The sequence below is a fragment of the Ceratotherium simum genome, chromosome 5 (genome assembly GCF_057802395.1).
Source record: "Ceratotherium simum simum isolate JZ-2026a chromosome 5, ASM5780239v1, whole genome shotgun sequence".
NCBI classification, from domain to species: domain Eukaryota; kingdom Metazoa; phylum Chordata; class Mammalia; order Perissodactyla; family Rhinocerotidae; genus Ceratotherium; species Ceratotherium simum.
The window spans coordinates 989,125-1,011,539 of record NC_141904.1 but is presented as its reverse complement, the minus strand read 5'-3'; the positions used below and the strand labels follow the sequence as shown (position 1 = coordinate 1,011,539).

Below are 22,415 nucleotides of genomic sequence, written 5' to 3'. Positions count from 1 at the left end.
ATGTCCTCTCTCGGCACTTCTATTTAACATTATACTAGAGGTTGTACCCAGGGCAATTAAGCAAAAAATAAAAAATAGAAAAAAAAAAAAAAGGAAGAAAAGGAAAAAGAAAACGAAATATAAAGGTATCCAGATTGGAAAGGAAGAATAAAACTATCTCTATTCACAGATGGCATGATCTTGTATACAGAGAATCCTAAGGAGTTCACAAAAAAATTATCATAATGAATAAACAGCTCAGTAAGGTCATAGGATACAAGAGCAATATACAAAACTCAACTGTATTTATATACACTTGCACTAAAGAATCTGAAAATAAATTTAAGAAAATAATTCCATTTACGATAGCATCAAAAAAACTAAAATACTTAGGAATAAACTTAAGGAAAGAAGTGCAAGGCTTACATATTAAAAACTACAAAACATTCTTGAATAAAAGAAGACCTAAATAGATGGAAAGACATCTCATCGTTATGGATTGGAAGATTTAATATTGTTAATATGGCAATGCTCCCCAAATCGATCCACAGATTTAATGCAATCTCTATGAGAAATCACAGCTGACTTTTTTTTCTTTGGCATAAATTAAGAATCTGATCCTAAAATTTATATGGAGATGCCAGGGACTCAGAAGAGCCAAAATAATCTTGAAAGAAGCATGAAATTGGAGGACGTAGTTTCTGATTTCAAAACTTACTACAAATGTACAGTAACCAGGAGAGTGTGGAATAGGCATAAAGATAGACATGTAGATCAATAGAATAGAATTGAGAGTCTGGAAGTAAATCCTTTAGATTCACAGTCAATTGATTTTCAACAAGGATGCCTAGAACATCCAATGAAGAAAAAATAGTCTTTTCAACAAATGATGCTGGAACAACTGGATATCTATATGTAAAAGAATGAAGTGGGACTCTTACCTTTCACTATACACAAAAATAACTCAGAATAGATCATAGACCTAAAAGTAAGAGCTAAAACTATAAAACTCTTAGAAGAAAACATAGGAATAAACCTTCTTTATCTTGGGTTGGTCAATGGTTTCTTGGATATGACACCAAAAGCAAACCAACAAAAGAAAAAAAAAAAGATAAATTGGATTTCATCAAAATTGAAAACTTTCATGCTGCAAATGATACCATCAAGAAAGGGAAAGAGGGCCATCCTGGTGGCGTAGTGGTTTAGTTTGCACACTCCTTTTTGGCAGCCCGGGGTTCACTGGTTCAGATCCTGGGCATGGACCTACGCACTGCTCATCGAGCCATGCTGTGGCAGCATCCCACATATAAAGTGGAGGAAGATGGTCACGGATGTGAGCTCAGGGCCAATCTTCCTCAACGAAAAGAGGAGGTTTGGCAACAGATGTTAGCTCAGGGATAATCACAAAACAAAAACAAAACAAAACAAAAAATAAACGAATAAGAAAGGGAAAGAATGTGCCATAGAATGTGATAAAATATTTGCAAATCATATATCTATCTGATAAGGGACTTTTTTTCAAAAAATACATATAAAAAACTTTTACAACTCAATAATAGAAAGATAAATAAGCCAGTTTAAAAACAGGCAAAGGATCTGAACATATCTTTCTCCAAAAAGATATACAAATGACCAATAAGTACATGAAAATATGCTCAACATCATTAGTATTTAGGGAAAAGCAAATCTAAACCTTAATGAGATACCAATTCACATTCACTAGGTTGTCTATAACAAAAAAGACCCACAATAACAAGTGTTGATGAGGATGTAGAAAAATTGGAAGCCTCATTCATTGCCAATGGGAATGTAAAATGGTGCAACCACATTTGAAAATAGTTTGGCAGTTTCCCAAAATGTTAAATATAGAGTTATACACGAACCAGCAATTCCACTTCTAAATATATACCCAAGAGAAATACAAAGATACGTATTCACAAAATCTTGTGCATGAATTTTCACAGAAGTTCTCTTCATCATAGCCAGAAAATGAAAACAGCTCATACGTCCAGCAAGCGATGAATCAACAAACAAATATGACGTATCCATAAAATGTAATATTATTCAGCAATAAGAAGAAGTACTGATGTATGCTACAGCATGGATGAACCTTGAATACGCTCAGTGAAAGAAGCCAATCACAAAAGATCACATAGTGGATAATTTCATTTTATATGAAATGTCTAGAAGAGGCAAATCTATAGAGACTAAAAAGTAAATTAGTGATTTTCTAATCTATTGGGGCTGGAGGTGAGCTGGACAGGAATGATAAGTGACTGCTAATGGGTACAGGATTCCTTTTTGGAGAGAGAAAATATTCTAAAATTAAAATGTAGTGATGGTTGCTGAACTCTGCAAATACACCATAAATCATTGAACTGTACACTTTAAGTGGGTGAATTTATGGTATGTGAATTATATCTCCATAATCTGCCAATGACTTTCATATAATGGATCTATATGCAGTTAGGTCTATTTTTGAATTTTCTATCCTTTTTCATTGATCTATTTCATCACAAATACCACACTGTTTTTACCGCAGAAATTTTATAATATGTCTTTGGGTCTGGTATGGCTAGTTGGCCCACATTATACTTGTTATTTAAGGATTTCCTGGCTAATTCTTACTTTTTTAGTTTCTTTTTGAATTTTATAATCAACTTTCTAACTTCAGGAAAAAACCCACTAATGTTATTTTTTTTGGTATTGTGTTAAATTTGTGGCTTATTCTGGGGAGTGAAAAAGCAGATCTATAAATCCTTTGTTAATTATAGGCAGTTAGTATGTAACGAAGAGCATATTCTAAAACAGTAGAAAAGAGAGTGAATTTTGGAGAAATCTCAACTCAGATTCCTGGTTGCCCCTCACTAGACATGCAAACTTGGACAAGTTGATCAATTAATTTCTCTACCCTTGAGTTTCTCACTTAGAAAATGGAGATAATAATACTGAAGATCAGGGTTGTTTGGGGAATTAAACCTCCACAAGTGTGTGGGTTTTTCCTATTCTTTTTCTTTTTTCTCTGATGCACTCTTAGTGCCTAGTTATAGTGCCTGATCCATAGTGGAAATGGATGAATAAATGTCGAATAAATGAATGAAATCTGTCAAAGTTCACAGCGTGTAATGAGCAATCAAATGTTAGTTCCCTCTTTCCTTTGTTTTAGAAACAATACCAGTGTCAAATTTACAATTGTAATCTTAAACTACTTCCTTTGGCTTTTCATATTATTGAGATATTTTGTATAAAGGCCAAAAATGAACATTTTTCTCTGTGATATAATTTACAGTGAAATTTTAATGTGGTTGAATGTGATTTTCTAAAATTTATATTTTCATTTCACATTTTCTTTCATTTTGTATTTATAATAGCACTAAGTGGTTTCTTACTGGTAGCAACTCATATAACTAATAAATTAAAAGGACACATACAGGAATAATGAAAAGAAAGGGTGGTAAGGCACATCTATATTGTGCATATGTCCATATCATGCCTGTGCATCTTCACACTGTGTAGGATCTGAGGTTGGAAGAAATGTTCTGAACACGTATTTTTATCAGTTTGATTTGTTCATAAGTGAGGTTATGTTTGTTATTAAATAGTAAAATTTCTACAGTAAAGGACTGCAAAGAAAAACAAAACAAAACAAAACCCTGGAAAATACTAATACTCAGTGAATTGATTGAAAGATTAGAATGAGAAAATGACTAAGGGACCTGTGAGTAAGGTTCTCAGCAGTGGTAAAAGAGCTTTAATACCTGAACCTCTCTCCCTCAATATATATTCTCTCTCTAGATATATGTTTAGAATATTTTAAATATATTTTTGGTTATTATAAATATATATACATGTAGAGAGAAAATATAGAATGAATATTATATATACAAAGATATATAGAGAGAGTTAAATTACAATGAACCCAGTTCCATCCTTGTACAGACAGGTGCAGGGTAGGAAAATGCATGTTGATTTATTGAGAGAAGCTCCAGTTTCTGAAAGTGATTGCTAGAACGTCTGGCATCCTTAGTAATCCAAGAAGTTGGGGCAGCATGTGTGTGTTTACGGAAACAAGACTGTGTTCCTTCGATTAGCTGGAACAGTTCTCCTCATGACATTATGAGGGATACCTGAGCTAGTTACAAATGTAGCTATTTTTTTTCTTCAAAATGCCGGGGTTGTTTAGACAGTAACCAACACTAAGTGGTTTGGGGACAGGCTTCCCTGCCAGCCTTGGACCTTCTGGTGTAAATGCTGCCTCTAGTTTCTCTCCCTTCATCCTCTTTGTTTTCCTGGAATTATTGTTATGATGACACACATGACTAGATGCATATCCCTACCAATATATAACCGTGGTGTAGTAGAATGTGTAGACTTTGAGATTAAGAAAAGCCAAATTCAAGTTTTGGCTTTACTATTTATTAATTGAATGACTTGGGCAAATCATTTAACTCCTCTGAACCTCAGTTTCTTCATGGTCAAACCAGCAGGTAATTTCTTCAACTGCAAACGGATGGATAACAACCTCTATGTCAACAAGGCTCATATCTTCCAAACGCCTCACACAGTGCCAGGCACAGAGGGAATACCCTCAATCCAGAGTGGTTATTTTCATTATCATTGTTACATCTCTGTCTGTCATAATCTGAATTAAGTGACTAGCTTCCCTGGAAAGATGTATGGGCAATCTATTACATACATGTCTCCTTTGGGAAGTTGTTTGGTAGGGGGGAAATAAGATTTTCTTTCTAAGTCGTCAATGATCCCACATTGCTAAATCCACTGGTGAATTCTCGGGCCTCCTCTTAACACACACACAGCTGATCCCTCCTCCTTGACCACTGCCTGCACGTGCCTTCCAGGAGACGTCTGACTCTGTCTAGATGCCCCTTCTCAGCCTCCTTTGCCTGTTGATTTTCAGCAACTTGATGCCCAAATTTTGCAATGCCCAAGGCTTAGTCCTTCGACTTCCCTTTTTTTCCTCCACTCATTCCCTTGAGATCCTTTCCAGTTTCATGACTTTAGGTACCATTTTTGTGCTGATCACGGCCCATATTGAGGCTCAGCCCACATCTCACTCCTGAGCCTCAGACACGAATATCCGACTGCCCACTTATCTCAGATTTCTCCTTCATAAAATGAGTTTGCTGATACTGTTCTGTCTGCTTTCTGACTCATTATTTGATGATGAAAATGAATTCGTGAATGATATTAGAAAACTCCTAAGATAACTCAAATATGAAGCCATGTTTATATTTTAATACTTTTAATATATGCAATATATTGTTTAAACACTACAGTAACTATATTTTGTGATTCAAAACTAGACAACCTACCTAGTAACTAGCATTTTTTTCAATAGCTTTATATTTAGATGTGTTATAGTCATTAAAATCTTTGTAAGCTTTTAGGCATAATTTTCAGGCTCCTACAAAGCTGTTATTTTTGAACATATTTGGTGCCCAAACCAGGGTAGCAGGTTTCTGGTCATTATATTTATTTACTTTGTTTACTTTTGCTAATTCACTGTAATGTGAATGAGTAAGGTTTCCTTATTAAAAGTTGAGAATGTCAGTTAAGTAAAACCAAGATGAAAATAAAAGAATTCCCATTTGGATGAGCTATGAAAGTGACTCAAAAATAACAAGTGACACACCAGAAAGTTAAAAAAAAGGTAAATGCTAACAGAAAAAAGGCAGGATAGCAAAGGGCACCCACTGTGATGGATGTTCTCGATAATCAGGTGGCCAGAGGACCCACTACATGGATGGGAGTCAGTGCTTACTAATCGCAATGCTGGCTCAATGGACTCATAAACAAAGGATCTGCATGGAGGTTATGAATGGCCTTGACAGTAGGAGTTTCCCTTCACCCAGGCTAACCTGGGTAACATCTTTGCAGAGTGTCTAACCCGCCAACAGCAGATTCTAGAACTGAGCTTCTGACGGTACTATTCCTCCAGGAGGGCCAGTCAATCGTCTGGTATATGCTGATGGCACTACATCCTCTGTCATGGGGAGAACAGCAATCTGGCTTCCCTGGAACAGATGTTTACTCTAGACGTGGATTTGCTTTTCCTGATTCTCACGCTCTTGCCATCAGCGTCATCACAACGAGAATATTGACACTCATATAGTCAAGATACAGAATGTTTAATCAGCACGAGGATCCCTGATGTTGCCCTTTTATAGCCACACCCACCTCTCTTCCACACCTTATCCCTGACTCCTGGAAACCACTAATCTCCATTTTTATAATTTTATTTCAAAAATGTAATATAAATGAAGTTATATATCATGTGACCTTTTGGGATTAGCTCTTTTCACTCAGCATAATCCCCTGGCAATTCATCCAAGTTGTTGCATATGCCAATGTCTCATCCCTTTTTATTGCTGAGTAATATTCTGTGTATGGATGCATCACAGTTTGTTTAACATTCACCTATTAAAAGACACCTAGATTGCTTCCAGTTGGGGACAGTGAGCATTCCTGTACAGGTCGTGTGAACCTAAGTTTTCATTTCTCTGGGATAAATGCCCAGGAGAGCAACTGCTGGGCTACATGGGAATTGCATGTTTAGTTTTATAGGAAATGGCCAGACTGTTTTCCAGAAAGGCCGTACCATTTTCCATTCCACCAGAAATGTATGAGTGATCCAGTTTCTCTGCATTCTCTTACAGCATTTGGTGTTATCACTACTTTCTATTTTAGCCATTCTGATAGGGGTGCAGTGGTATCTCATTGTGGTTTTGGCTTGCACGTCCCTAATGACTAACGACGTTGAGCATCTTTTCATGTGCCTACTTACATTCTGCACCTCCTCTTGAGTGAAGTGTCTAGTCATGTCTTTTGGCCATTTTCTAATTGGTTTGTTTCTTCTGCAATTTTTAACCATCGAGTTTTGTGAGTTCTTTATATTTATATTTTGAGAGTTCTAGATACTAGTTCTTTGTCAGATTCTGCCAGAACATAACTTTTCCTTTTATCCCTTAAATAGGGAGTTTCACAGAGCAAAAGTTTCTAATTTTGATGAGGTCCAGTTGATCAGTTTTTTCTTTTATGGGTCATGCTTTAGGTGTCAAATGTAAAACTCTTTGCTTGGACCTAGATCCCAAAGGTTTACTTCTATGTTATTTTTCTAAAAGTTTTACGGATTTCAATACATTTAAGCCTGTGGTCTATTTGAGTTAATTTTTGTATACGATTAAGGTTGAGGCTGAGGTTCCCTTTTTTCTCCCATGTATCAGTTCCTTTGTTGAGAAGGCTCGCCTTCTCCCATTGAACTGCTTTTGCTCTCTTGTCAGAAACCAGTTGCCCACACTTGTGTAGGTCTGTTTCTGGATTCTCTATTCTGTTCCATTATCTATGTGTCTGTCCCTCCTCCAATACCACACTGTTTTGATTACTGTAACTATATAGTAGGACTTAATATTGGATGGAGGGATTCCTTCCACTTTATTCTTCTTTTTCAAGACTGTTTTATCTATTCTGTGGCCTGCGCCTTTCCATATAAACTTTAGCATAATCCACAGACTTTTAAATGCCTTATTCACCACGAGGGAATCCAATATTTTAACAAAGGATCCACTGTTTTTCCTTTTATCTCATCATATAACAGTAGATGGCCTGGTAGCATGGAGGAATGGCCTCTTAAAGACTCAATTATGGAGTCTTTGAGGATGGAGTTCTTCCTACAAAAAGCAGAATGTGCTCTCAACTAGCTACTAGTATGTGGTGTTGTTTCTTTCTTAGCCAGAAATCCTGGATCTAGACCAAAGAGGCGGAAGTGGTCGTGGCTCCCTTGTTATTATCAATGTGAACCTCTCACAGAATTTCTGCTTCTAGTCCAGTTTTGGATTCTGTTGGTTTAGAGGACAATATAGACTTGCCAGAGGAAACAGCACATCGGCTCTGTAGAACTGCGTGTTACGACTGCCGTCTGGTAGCTTGGAGCTTCTAGTCCCTCTTCATGAACAGGCAGAGGAGGAGTTTACTGTATTAGGTGGGCACCTTGATCCTGATTATCAGAGAGAAATATTGTTTGTGCTTCACAATGGGAGTGAGGAGACTTCGTCCTAGAAACTAGCATTTCTGGAGTGCCTTCTAGGACGTCCATACCCAGTAGTAAAAGTTAAGTGAGGCTGACAGCAACATAGAGAAGACAACCAAGAGCTAAGTTCCTGTAGCAGTGAAGGTGTCCCTCTGTGGGGCTGGCAGAGAGAAAGAGAACATGGAATAGATACTAAAAACAAGGTTATAATTACCAACTGCAACCTCGTAATCAAATGCAGAATTGAGGGTTAGAGTGGCTAGGCATGTATTTTCCTTGCTATATTATGATATTTGTTTATATTAACTGGTCTTTCTCATCTCCCCTTTCCATACTGTTTAATATAAAGTGTACTGGTAGTTATGAATCTAATAATCTTTAAGTTGAAGGACATCATAGGGAGATTGTGGTTTGACTAGAGAGGAATGAGCACTACGTCCAGATGGAAACAGTGACTTCAGGGATTTGGGGTCTTCTCTTTTTTGGGAGAGGATGAGTGTGTTTTATACAAGAGATAGTTGAGTGAGGTAAGTGGAAACATTGTTTCTGTTTCCATTTGTAAGTTTAAATACAGTTGACGGGTGTATATGAACACCGAATAGCTATTGAGGAATTGGCACTCACCCTGGGCCCTCTCTTTTCGTATTTAAATTTATTTATTTTTATTTATCCTAAGAGGTCCTTTCTGATCCGTGAAATGGAAGAGATAAAGACAAAGTTATGACGTCTGATCTTGTTTCCTGTCTGCCTGCTCACGACCTCCCATGGATGCAATACAGCCATCTGAGCCTTCTCCGGGAACTGAAGTCCAGCCAGGAGACCAGGTCTCTGCTTCCCACTTGCCAGCATCTGGAACCACACCTGAGGCATAAGCCTGAGCGGGCCCGTGGGAATGTGGGGCAGGGACATTCCCAGTGATAGCCCTCAGGTTTGTAGGTTAAATGAGACCTGTTAAAAAGCCTTCTCAGAGGGCTCTATCCATTCCGGTTCAGTGCGTTCTTTAACTACCAGGGAGTTGGTGTCCGATTCCTTATCTGACCGCCTTCAGGGAGCACTGACTCACGAGCAGACAGAGAAAAAGAGAGGCCAGTGCCGTTGACAAGCCGGTGGCACACCTTGTATGACAGCACAGTGAGATGTGGGTGGGCAACACTCCGCCCTTCCCTCTGTCTTCACCTGGTGACCCATCATCTGAGCTCCTGATGGGAGCCTCCACCACCTGAAGGGAGAACAGAATCAGGAACTCAAAGAAGCCACACTGTTACCTCATAAAATCAAAATGCATGGCCCAGGAAAGAGTCGAATGAGAAGGGACCTGGCAGAACTGGTTTCCCCTTTGTCCTTCAGATACTGAACGGGGAGGGAGGAGGAGAAAGCTGTAAGGGAAGGAGTTGGATGCTGCCCTTGTACGCTGGGTGGGGGAGGGGGCTGCCCCTCCTCTTCCTCGGGAATAAAATGAGGAATAATAGAACAATGCAGGATCTGCGGGCTAAAGGGCCTGGTGCCCCCCTCCTCCTCGTCTTCCTCTCCTCAGTGGGCGGGAGGTGGACCTGGCTGCAGGAGGGCACGGGCGCCGCCTGGGTGCAGCTTCGGCGAGTCCACGGCCCCTGAAGAGCTAGTTCGACACCAAATGCTTTCTGGTGAGGCCAAAGGAGGCCCAGATTTGACAGCGGGTGCTGGGAGGCGGCAGAAGGGGTGGGGCTGGAGCCTCCCCCGGACCCCAGTGTGGGGAAGCTCAAGACTGAGAAACGAGTAGCTCTCCCTGTTAGGTTTGCTCCACTGAATACACTCAGCTGACAATCGACCTCAGGAAAAGTCCTCTGTGACTGAGTTTCAAACTTAAATGGCTGAGAGAAGAGTCAATTTGGATAGTTTACTTAAAGTGACTGAATTAATTTTCCTACCTTCAGGTAGAGAAGGGAACTCAGAATAGAAACCAAGTCCATGTGGAGAGTTAAACATCTGCACGCTGCATACATCAGCGGACATGTGGCTGTTTGTGACAGTCGTGTCCTGTTCCATCATTCATCTCTGTGACAGCGAGAGGCGGCAGAGGTTAGTATTTTTATTTTCAGCAAATACAGAAGTTATCTCAGCACTGATGGGATTGGAAGGCGGCAAGTGTTAATCTCTGTTGAATAGAGCTTCTTGAAATGCTGAATAACGTGCACTTGTAATGAGTAATGCAGCTATCTTAAAGGAGGTTTGTAATTGGCCCTTCGTAAGGCTTCACATGTTCTAAAGCACGTATATTGTCCAATGGGGATTTTTACTTCACAATTAGCTTACCTCAACTCTTCAATTTCTCCAATAATAAGTAGCTTGAAAAATGCTATGTTGGGGGTTGGCCCAGTGGCACAGCCGTTAAGTTCACGTGCTCTGCTTCAGTGGCCCAGGGTTCGAAGGTTCGAACCCCAGACGTGAACCTACACACTGCTCATCAAGCCATCCTGTGGCAGTGTCCCACATGCAAAGTAGAGGAAGAAGGGCACGGGTGTTAGCCCAGGGCCAATCTTCCTCAAGCAAAAAGAGAAAGATCAGCAACACATGTTAGCTCAGCATCAATCTTCCTCACCATTAAAAAAAAAAAAAAAAAAAGCTAAATTAATTATTAGATATATACATTAGTTAACACGTTTTTTTAGACAAGAAAGTTACTTTTCCTTTTATAAATGACATATTATTATTTTTACTATAACAATTATTAATAGTCTCCTGACTTTTCTTTCCATTTCAAGAGATCATGAGGCGATTAGAGAATTCAAATTCTTACTGTGGAAAGAACTTGAATATGACAAAACATGGCGAATTTAACAAAATAATAGCTGGCATCTTTCCAGGTGATTTGTAGCGCAGAAGTTTCACTTCAGATGCTGTTTCCACACACGACTTAAAAGTAGTTGGTTTCATTCAGCTTGTAATTTTTTCTTAAACAAAATTATGCAAGTATTTTACTGTGTTATTTTAACATATTTGTTCACTAAAGAAGGGGTTTTTCCTCCAAAGAATATGTGATTCTAGAATGCCTAACGTGGCTCAGACCCCCATGACTGTTTGTGTGTAAATTGTTGACTGAAGAGACCTTGCAGAGAACCTCACACAGCGGCCGCCAGGAGGAGCAGCGTGTGCCCGGAACAAGGCGTGGACACGGGGTGGGCCGTCTGCCTTCCGAAGTTACAGTCCTCTGAGACCAAACTTTACTTCAGAGGGAAGAGTCTTTCACTTTAGCTCACATTGAAGCCTCGTTCTTCGACAGGAAGACCATCACAATACTGGGCAACACCTCGGGTCTGCCCCGTGGCCGTGTCAGCAGGAGGTGTGAGCACAGGCGTCGTTACAGTAGCTCCATCGGTCAGCCCACCGAGGAGGCTCCTTTCCGTTTTTCAGTCATTTAGAGACATAAATTACACATAATACTCCGGACAGAGGAAGAAGATAAGCTGTGTTAGATCCATTTGCAACCATTAAGGAAGGTTATTTACAACATGGTGGCTCATGAGGGAGAATGAGTGACCTTTATTAAAAAGAAGGAAGTTGCATGCTTCTAAAAAAATCTAAAACAAATAATTCCAACAATGGAGGAAGCAAAATCAGCCCTTGGCAAATCCTGATAGACTGTTTATGCTTTTGGAGTAGAGTCATCCAGGCCTGCGAACTTCCTTGATTTGTGATGAATGGGCTTCAGGACCATCACAGCGCCGTGCTGTGTCTCAGAGCCGGCATTGATCATCTGAGTAGAAACAGCAAACGTGATTGCTCTAGTCAAAGTAGATCAGCAAACAATGCTCATCAGAGGAAAGTGTATAATAGAACCATGACCCTATAAATTGGCCTCATATAATAAAACATAAATTACAACCAGGCTAGGTTCAGGTCAATGGTCAGGAGAAAACCTTAATGTCATCCTCTCAAAGAGACGACCATGTTGGAGGGGCTTCAAAGGGGACCGGGGACCCAGGGAATGAGGAGGTGACTCCACAGTGTCAGGGTGGACATGAGTTGATGATATGAACCTGAGTTGGATGACATTCCTCTCCTCTTCGTTCCCCTGAAGAATCCGCCTCTGCTCTGTAGTATCTTGCATCTTTTATCAATGGTTATTGCAGAGGACACATTAAACTGACCTTGGTGTTTGAGCGTGCACTCGTCTTCTCTTCTGTCCACACGGACACTTCACGTGTGATAGACAGCACCACCTCTCACATCTTGTGTTCTCTGCAGGTTCTTTGTGGCAGAGTTATGTTTAGATAGTCAGAGCTGGAACATTGCTGCATGTTCTCTATGACCTTGGTGGATCTGGGTCTATCGATGTGGGTCGAGAGCCGAGGGGAGGAGGCGCCTATCCCGATACCTCTTGCACCAAGAGCTCAACTGCACCTTGATGTGAAAGAAAGAATACAACACACGTGCATTAGTCCGTTCTTATTAAGGGACCACAGGTTCTGTGGAGAGACTCTTAAGAAAAAAAGACCACTGGTTCCCTATGTCCATCCTTTCTCACAATGACCCTATAACTATTGTGGATGGAGGTTGTTATTATTATGGACTACAGTGGAAATAAAGGGGATTGTGAGCAAGGCTAAACACATTAACTTTTGTAAAGTTTACTCCTTGGAGCCAGTCTTGAGATATTATACAGCCTTATAACATTTTGTGTACAAAACCCCGAAAGTAAGAATAGTGTCTGCCTTTACCAATTTCCCCTTCTAACTCCATGGAGGCCTTGGCTCATGAGGAATTTCCCAGTTCAGGCTAAGTGCCATTTCTTACTCAAGTTGAGACGTCCTTACCAGGAAGTTGAATAAACTTGATGCAAAGTGAAAAATGCAATGTTCTCCTTCACTTCTAACATAAGTTTATGGAGAAGCAGTGGAAAGTAGACAACGGCCCAGTCTGAGTCGTCGAATTCCGAGTCTCTCCCCCAAGCCTACATTTTCTTATGTGTTCTCACCATTCGCACGAGTCTGTGGGGAGCTCCGTGTACTCCTCCACAATCCCTTGACTCATCGAGTGTCTACATCCTCTCTGATAAATGTGAGTCAACCATTTGTTGCTCTCTGTGCACTTTTCTTCAAACACCATTTCAGATAATAATGATGCTTTCTAAACGCTTTTTGATGCTAATGCCCCATAAGTGGTGTGATGGGTTAACAGTAAGGGGATTGAGTTCAGTATCTTCCTCTTATTTGTCTCTGCTGTAAATAAGATCTTTGTGTGTCAGTTTTGTGTAAAGGGTAGAGGAGTGGCTAAAACTTTATTTTAATATAATTGTGTGTGTGTGTGTGTGTGTGTGTGTATGAGAAAAATGCCTCATATTTTTAGTGTCAAAATGTTCAAACATTATCTACTTTCATGGTACAGTTTTAAGGGGATTGATGCTACATTTATAAACCAGAACAGATTTATTTGGATATTCACCTTTATTTTATTTCTTTTAAAGTTTTACTTTCTCCACACATTAAAAAGGATGCCTATAATCTCCAGTGATCAGAATTTGAATTAAATCTATATTGAAATTATATGATCCATATACTATTTCAAGTAGAAAAGAGGTCAAAAAATTTATTCAGTACTCTTAGTCGTTGGGATCAATAAATAAATAAAAACATTGTTTCTGTCTATAAAATTAAATGTATCCTCCATTGTAGAAAATATGGAAAGTGTAGAAAAAAACTGGCCTTACTACCAATTTTCAAATTAAGTTTGACTTAATTTTTCTCTTCTTAAGAGACAGCCTGATGTTTATGGACACATAGGGTTGCTGTAAGGTTCAGACCTGTGTTCTGTCTAGCTCAGTATCTTGACTACTCTGGCACATTCCACTGAACTGCAGTCCTGAGTGTAACCTGTGGGGTCCGGAGCAGGCTGCCCAGGTTTTAATCCTGGCTCTGCTGATGAGAGATGTGGCCTTGGGAGAGTCAATAACCTCTCTGTGCTTCTGTTTCCTCCTGTAAAATGGAGATAATAATAGTGTTTACCTCCAATATTTATTGTGAGGATGAACTGAGCTAATAGGGGTAAACAGCAGTGCCTGCCATTCATTAAGCATTCAGTAACATCAAACGTAGATGTCACACCCAACTGTCCAGTTTTGTTCTGAACACCCTTTCTTTTGGCAACAGATTTCAACACTTTCATCCATGAATGCGTGTGAACTTTGTGAAACGGTGTCCATTTCCCTCTGTCCACTGGTAAAGGAACAAGGGCCTCAGTTTTACTGCACTCAATTGTTTATTTGCAGGCCTCCCCTTGTTCTTAGTACTTAGTACTTAGTCCACCGTTTGCTAAGTATCCATCCAGCTCGCCTGATGTCCTAGCCGTTTCCTTACGCGTCCTCAGATGGAAAGTTCCTAACTGCCTCCTGGTGGCTTTACTCTTCCTCACGCCTTGTCTTGTGTCATCCCATCAACTGTGACATGCGCTATCGGCAAATAGCACATAATTCCGTATATGAAAGTCCCATGACCTGGGGGAATTGATTTTAAGTTTTGTCAAAAGGCAGAAAAATCTCCATGCACAGCTTTCAAAAAATGTAACAGTTAGGACCCAGTTCTAATTTCAAGGGACTGGAATTTAGTATATCATTATTATAGTATAGTATTATTGGTATAAATTAGTGTTATTGCTTTTTCCTACAGAATGTGCAGAGATCTCTCAGGACTACAAAGTAAATGTCTGGGAAGGTCAAACATTGAAAAGCATAATACCTGAGTTTCTTTCCTCTCCTTCCTTTCATGTACAGCTAAGGTGATTTTTCAGTTGATTAAATCTCTAGTGTCTACTGAACTTCGTGCCATCCAGAGAGAAAATTCTAAAAAATCTCCTGGAAATAGCCCAGGGATGAGATTGGCTTTATTTTGAGGGTTTTCTCTAACGCACAGATTAAAATTGGGGGATTGTTTTCTTTTTTGAATATAAATCAGAAAAGAAATTTTTTTGGCTAGTCAAAGACATCTGTGCCATGTAGACCAGCAACAAACCAAATGATACAGTTCAGCACCCAAGCAGTGGACAAGAAAACAGGTCCTCATAGACAGGCTACAATATAGCACACCACAATAGGGCTTTCAGTATTTGTATCACATCATGCCAAAATATCTATTGGCCATTTATTTTGTAAATGTTTGTGTAGTTTATGTCTATGTAATGTATTTTATAAAGCATGGAAAAATATTCCACTACATTTTAATTCTTAATCGAGTTAGAAGGCAAGTACTAGTGTTCAGAAATTCAAGAAAGTTGAGGGTTTTTTTAATCATCCATTCTTTCATATTAAAAAAAAACTATAAAATGATATAACAAAGGAATCCTGAGTAGAACCAGCCCTCAGTGTAAGCGATCATAGAGGCTGCAGAACACCCATAGGAAATAAGACACAGACGGGAGAGGTAAGTGCCAGAAGAGAGCGCTTCCTAAGTGGTAGGGAAATGGAGAGTGGGGAGAGGTTATGGGAGCTTTTTTGATAAAGAAATGCTGGAAGACTCCTTGAGGGGAGAGAAAGCCAGGGTGGATTTGTGGAGGCATGAGAAGGGCACCGAGCGCAGCATACACCATAAGCGAAGATGAGGACAACCTATAGTCTTACCTGAGGAGAGTAGGGGGCAGGAATTGTCACCACGTTCTAGGGCCCTGAATGCTGGAGGAGAATGCTGGGAACAGGGTCTTCTAGTCAGTGGAAGCTGTTGAAGACCCTGATGAGAAGATGAAGTGAGAAGATGGATGGTTAATCCAGCCATAGTATGGAAAATGGATTGGATAAGCAAGGAGCAGGAGGAACAGAAAAGTTAGGAGGAATAGAGACAGGAAGGCAGTTTCACGGAGTATTGTGCTTGCTGCTTTCGCATCACCTTGTTTCCCATCTAACACAGCATTTCCATTGCATGGGAAGTTGCAGCACCCACACAACTTTGTACATGAGGAAATTACGGCTCAAACCTGAGAAGTAGTTTGACAAACCGCGAAGCTTTGTGGGATATTAGAAACAGCAGATTTTGAAGTCTTAAGAACTGAGTTCATAGTCTGGCTTTGTTGAAATTGCAGAATTTCTCCGTGCATCAGTGACCACCCCCTAATCTAGAAGAAGCCCGCCTAGTGGGATTGTAGTGAGGATTAAATGAGAAAGCATGAATTAAAGCCGCTGATACATTTTAGAGGCTCAACAGGTGGCTTGCCCAAGGTCATACGAGTAAGGTGAAGTGGAGCCACAAGTCAGACCCACGTCATTTGCTGCTAAGCCAAGGTCCCTTTTCATCTCACACCCCATCTGGAGAAGGTCTGGTGGGTCAGAGGAGGAGGAGTTGCAAAGACACAAGTGATACTGGAAGCAGGACTGCAAGGAATTGGCAACAATCCAATGAGATTGTAGCATGCCTTTTGCATGGATTTTTGTAGGGAACGCGTCCTAGAATCATAATGGACACATCAGTGATGCCGGGCCACCCTGCACACTGAGCCCCGTGTCCACTTCAGAATGTCCAGTGGTGACCTCAAGGCCACAGGGGCTGTTGGCTTTGTCTCCAGTTCAGCTCTCTGCATTGTTTTGTGTGACTATGGGACTTCATCTCACTTGTGACAAGTTTGAAGGAGACGTTTTTAGATGGTGGGGGACTTCTTTCCTGCAGATTCTTCCCTGCTGGGAATCTGCACTGTCTCCTGTACTCCATATGGAAGTCAGACGGAGAAAAATGATGTTTTTCAAACAATACATGGCATCTGCCTCTATTAAAATAGATCATGAAAAATTGATATTTAATATGAATAACACTAGAGACAATCTGATAATACCCTGGCTTGTGGTGTCAAGGGCAACCACTCTCTCCTCCCTCTCCATCCCCTCTTTTACAAGCATAAAACTGTGCTCATAATATTAAAGGAAGTTATCTTTGTACATCAAACTAATGAATTGTTGCATCACGTTCCTTTGCCCTTGGAGTCCAGGTGCAGCATGTTATGTGGTAATTTGGTGTGCTTGGAGGAAACGTCAGCTCTCCCTACCTTGTCTCCACTCCTTCCACAAGCAGTGCTGCTCTCACCGCACCAAGGACGAGGATCCACCATATTTCCCACCACTGAGGTGGCAAGTGAAGGTTCCAGCTCTGCTGTGCAGGCTGACGGGGTCCAGCAGGTCCAGGAGAAGGGCAGGATGCGTTGAGAGCCTCCCCTCCCTCACGTGGAAGTCTCCAAAGGCCGAGCTCCAGCCCAACTTTTAAGAGAGTTTAGTTGTATATCTACTGCATCCTTGTTTGTACTACAGGGTTATTGAAGAAGGAAGGAAGGAGGGAAGGAGGGAAAGAAGGAAGGAAGGAAGGAAGGAAGGAAGGAAGGAAGGAAGGAAGGAAGGAAGAGAGAGAGAAAGAAAGAGAAAAAGGAAGGAAGGAAGAGGGAAAGAGAGAAAGAAAGAAGGAAATAAAGAGGGAAAGAAGAAAAGAAAGAAGGAAAGAAAGAGAGAGAGAAAGAAAAAGAAAGAAAGAAAGAAGGAAGGAAGGAAACAGAGAGAGAGAGAAAAAGAAAGGAAGGAAGGAAGGAAGGAAAGAAAATGGGCAACCAGATTGAGACTGGCATTCCACTGCAAACTTGATTAATGAAGTGGAATTTCCTACCCTGAGATGAGTCTCTCCATCTGTGAAATCGTACAATTTTATGTAACACTATTTGAAGGGTGTTTTGATAATATTAACAATGACTGACATTTTAAATCATATCCTTCCTTGAGAAAACAAAGGGCTGATGATATGTTTTTTGTAGACTGTAAATTTTCCCAGGAATGTAGATATTATAGCAAGTTTTCTCATCAGCAACCAAACTCGCCTTCCATGAAGGCACCTCTAAATTGATGGCTTTGCAAATTAAGTTTCTAAGACAAAACACAAATTCCATGTGTTTCTAATGACAGAGACACATTTTAATAGTTTTCAAATATGAGGCTAATAGCATTATTCACAATAGCCAAGATATGGAAACCACCTAAGTGTCCATTGACAGATGAATGGATAGAGAAGATGTTATATATATCTGAAGATGCTATATATATATATGTATGTAATGGAATATTATCCAGCCGTAAAAAAGAAGGAAATCCTATCATTTGCAACAACATACGTGAACCTGGAGGACATCGGGCTAAGTGAAACAAGCCAGACAGAGAAAGACAAATACTATATGATCTCATTATATGTGGAATATTAAAAAAAGAAAAGAAAAAAAGTCGGACTCATAAACAGAGAGTAAAATGGTGGTTGCCAGAGGCTGGGAATCGGGGGAAATGGGGAGATGTTGGTCAAAGGGTACAAACTTCCAGTTATAAAAGGAATGAATTCTGAGGATCTAATGTACAGCATATAGTTAACAATACCGTATTGTATACTTGAAAGTTGCTAAGAGAGGAAATCTTAAGCAGTCTCACCACACACACAAAGAAAGGTGACTATGTGGGGTGATGGATGTATTAATTAATTAGATTGTGGCAATCATTTCACAATGTACATGTATATCAAATTGTCATGTTGTGTACTTTAAATAGATACAACTTTATTTATCAATTTGACCTCAGTAAAGCTGGAGAAAAATATGAAACTGGTGAAAATTCCATTTAGTCTTTAAAAACTGTCAGTCTTTAAAAATATACCTAGCATCTCTGGCTGTCCCAAGTGACCTGAAGCAAAGACCACAAATCCACCCCCTCTCTTCTCCGGGAGTAGTTTCTTTGAAAAACTAGTAAAAGCAGATGTGGAGCACATTTAACTGACTCTACCTGCAACACATCATTTTTAGTAGGCCCATTTCTTGATTACCATTAGGTTGTTTTTGTTTTCAGGCAAGCCCCAGATTTTTGAGAATGTATAATTTCTATGTTTTCTTTATAATAAATACTCATAATTTACTTCTTAAGTAGTGGCTAGTATACTTGACCTCACATGCTGTTGTGATAAATTATGAGGCCACTGTATATGATTTTTGGTGCCTATATCTATATCTATATCTATATATATGTATTCATTCTTGCAGCCTTTGTTATTCTGACTGATAAATTTGAGCTTGAAAGGTCATATAATAGCCTATGAAAAGAATCTCCATCTTCCCTTTTTAAATCAAGGCCCTGTCGTCTTTTGTTTCTACAGGATAGTGTAGTTAAATGGGATAATTTGACAAAAACTATTGAAAATCTAAGGCAGCTGTATTTTAACAGATAAGACGCTGAAGCTTGTAGGTGACTGCAGCTGACAGACGATCCACTACAAACGTGAAGTCTCTGCTGTGTAATTTCTGCTGTTTTATGAGAAATGATTTCTCTATTAGAAAGTCCCTTTTGAAAGAGAAATTCAAAGGGGAAAAATCTAGTAATTTAGCATTTAGCATCACAGAGAAGTGCTTCTTGAAATTCAAGGAGAGAATCAGTAACATTTTCTTAGACTTTGCACACAGTTCTGGTTACCATGGACATATCAATTCAACGCTATTTAAAAGTAAACAACATGAAAAATCGACACAATGCAATGAAGAATATAAATGATTCCAGAAATACTGTGTGAGTCTGGCCCCTTTAGTGAAGGCCTATTATAATTGGTTTGACTTTGTTTTGACCTTCTGCTGAATAACTGTACATATTTATGCCTGTATGTATGTGTGCGTGTATGTACGTACATATGCATGTATGTACGTATGTATGTATGAGGGCAGCTTCCAGATTGCTGTTAAGATTGCTATCTCAATGGACAATCATGAAAGGTCCTAAACTCTGTGTTTGCAAAAATCCTTCTCAATTCATTTAAGCATGAATGAGAACAAGGTAAAGAGCCAGTGCTGTCACAATCATGGCATTGAGTTTTAGGTGAATTAGTTTATTTTTTATTCATTTAACCAGTACATATTGAGTACCTAGCAGGTGGTAAACACCTTTTAAATAGTAAGTCTTCAAATATTGATAAGATGTGTTACATAATCTTCAAGAGCTGGTCTCATAGAGTAAAGGTTATATGATCTATAACTGATGTGAGATGATGAGTAAGAGAGAGCTGTACAAAGAGCAGGGAACGCACAGGATGACCTGATTTAGGTGAGGAAGGGAAAGGGGAAAGGGGGAGGGCTAGGACATAGTAGGCTTCCCAAAGGAGGTGCCCTTTGATCTGGACCTTGACGGGTTTATAATAAGAAGAAAAGAGGATAAAGGTTTCTCAGGGAGAGAAGGTAATCTAAACAAAGTCACGACATACCAAGATTGAGATACTGCAAGTATTTAGGTGGACCAGAACAGGTCACTTCAAAGAAGGATCAGGAAAAATAAGGGTGAGACTATCAGGTCTTCTGCTCCACACTAAGGAGCGTGTTTTTGGTCTTGCAGACAATCAGAAGCTAAAGAACATTTAAGAGAGGAAATAACCACTGACACATTAACGTTTTAGGAAAGTGACAGATATGTGTGGATTACAAGTGTAAGAACCTGGAAGCAGGGACACGAGTCAGGAGTGAGCTGTTCAGGTGAGAGCTGGTGAGCTGCAGTTAGGCACCATCGGTGTTCACAGAGAGGAGGAGAAATTACAGAGCTTTCTTGGTGACCAACTGAATATGGAGGAAGAAGAGAGGCAGTCATAGATGACTATGGTTTCCAGCACCATAGAGATACAAAGTTTTTCATTAATACAGTCTGTCATTTTTGTCCTAGAAAGCAATACGGATAATTGGAAAAAAAATATTGACCAATGAAATTTTGCTAGGTATGGAAATAATTCAAGCAAAGCAGATGTTACCTAGATCCTAATTTTAACCAAGATTTTATTAGGTCAAAATTCTTTTTAAAAGAATGGCAACACAAAAGCCCATCCTTGTTTAAGAGTTCCAACTTTCAGAGTAACAGAGAGGCTGAGTTTAGAGTGGCGATGATGTTGATGTTGGAGACACTCATTTGGCTTCTCCTGTAGGGGCTCAGATAAAAGTGAAATCTACTGCCAAGCATCAGTTTTAAAAGGCATTCCATAAGAGAGTGCAGTGAGGAGACGGCTGTGGTACCCATAGACCAAAAGCTACAAACTAGAAAGGACGGATGTCGCAAAACCCCGCCATTACACTTTATAATGCACCAGAAAATTCGTACTAGAGAGAAGGGTAGTGAATGTCACAGTGTGAGAAACTTTAGCTGAGAATTAAAACTTGTTTCAATATTTGAAAGAATTCACACTCAGGAGATGTCTTCTGAGCATCACTCCCCAAGCTAACACCACTGACCATGTTTTATTTCCCTCAGCCTTCGATAGCACCATCTTTCTACAAGCTCCATCTCGTCCCATTCTGTGTTGAGTCAGTCATGGCCGAGGAACTCTTAATCACCTCAGTCCTTCTATCTCCATTCTGGGGTGGTTTGACACTTCTTAACTCAGCAGCGCGAGACTCTCAGAGCCGACCACTCTCAGACTGCTCTGCTGTTGCTTAGATTCAGACTCAGAACCAAGCGCCTCAGCAATGGTTACTTGTGTTGCTCCCTGAACCACAACTCTTCCTGCACCTTAAATCTTATTTCTCAGACCTGAGCTGCTTCTCTGATTCCTGTCCCCATATTTTTGTCATTCTCTGTTCCCTGGACTGCAGCTCTCCTTCTCAACAGCCTTGAGCTGTGTCCTTGAACCAATTTTAGTACCTGAATCTCTAACTCGTCATGCATAGACACCTGGGCAGACACCTGTTTTTTTGCACCAAAACAATTGATTGTCATTGAGTAGCAGCTGCTCCCATAGAGAAGATGCCCTTCTCCCCATAGTGGCTCCTGCCCCGAGATTACCTCACCCTGGGATCTGCCCATCTACTAGGATCCCTAACCGCCCGCCAGGTGCCAACTACGTCCCTGAATTGTTCTCAAATATTTGTGCTCTCTCTTCACCACTCCTTGCCTCTCCAGGGGCTCCACTGTTATTAAATGTTGATTGATCCAGCTGATCAGGGATCAGATCCAGTCCTGGTCCTGGTTCACTCGCTCTCTTCACCTTCCTTGGATGGTGACAAAGAGACATTAGGCTTTATTCTACAGTCAGAAGGAAGATGAAAGAGGCTGAGAGTAAGGAGAGAGAAAGAAGCCGGCATGCCACTTGTGATAGATTGTGAGCATATAGTCACCCTTCTTACCCCCACTCTGCAGTGACACATACCAGAGGCCCCCCAGTGAGACTTTTGGCATTGCTTAGAACCCAGAGGGAACGATGGGGCTGAATAGGGAGCTTTATGAGCCTGTAAGAGTGGTCCCTCTGTCACATGTGACTGGAAACCCTGGTCCCTTACCACGGTGTGGTGAGGGTGTGGGCAGCAGGTGTTCCTGGAAACAAACCAGGAAGCATCTTCTCACACAGTCCTGGTCTGCTTCATGGGAACAGTCCTTTCTACTCTCATCTGCGTCTTCAAAGGCTAA

At 40.2% G+C, this 22,415-nt stretch overlaps 1 long non-coding RNA gene across 2 annotated transcripts in view; it reads left to right on the top strand.

Moving 5' to 3' along the window:
• The window catches only part of LOC147916945 (uncharacterized), a 128,942-nt gene that overhangs the window by 86,252 nt on the left and 20,275 nt on the right, over positions 1 to 22,415 (top strand). Inside the window, exons 2-3 of one of the 2 annotated variants that reach the window (XR_015552132.1) lie at positions 8,703 to 8,850; positions 9,937 to 10,597. This is a non-coding gene — a long non-coding RNA (uncharacterized LOC147916945). Of the gene's footprint in view, positions 1 to 8,702; positions 10,598 to 22,415 lie in introns of those variants that run through there. The other variant, XR_015552133.1, reaches the window with a different exon arrangement.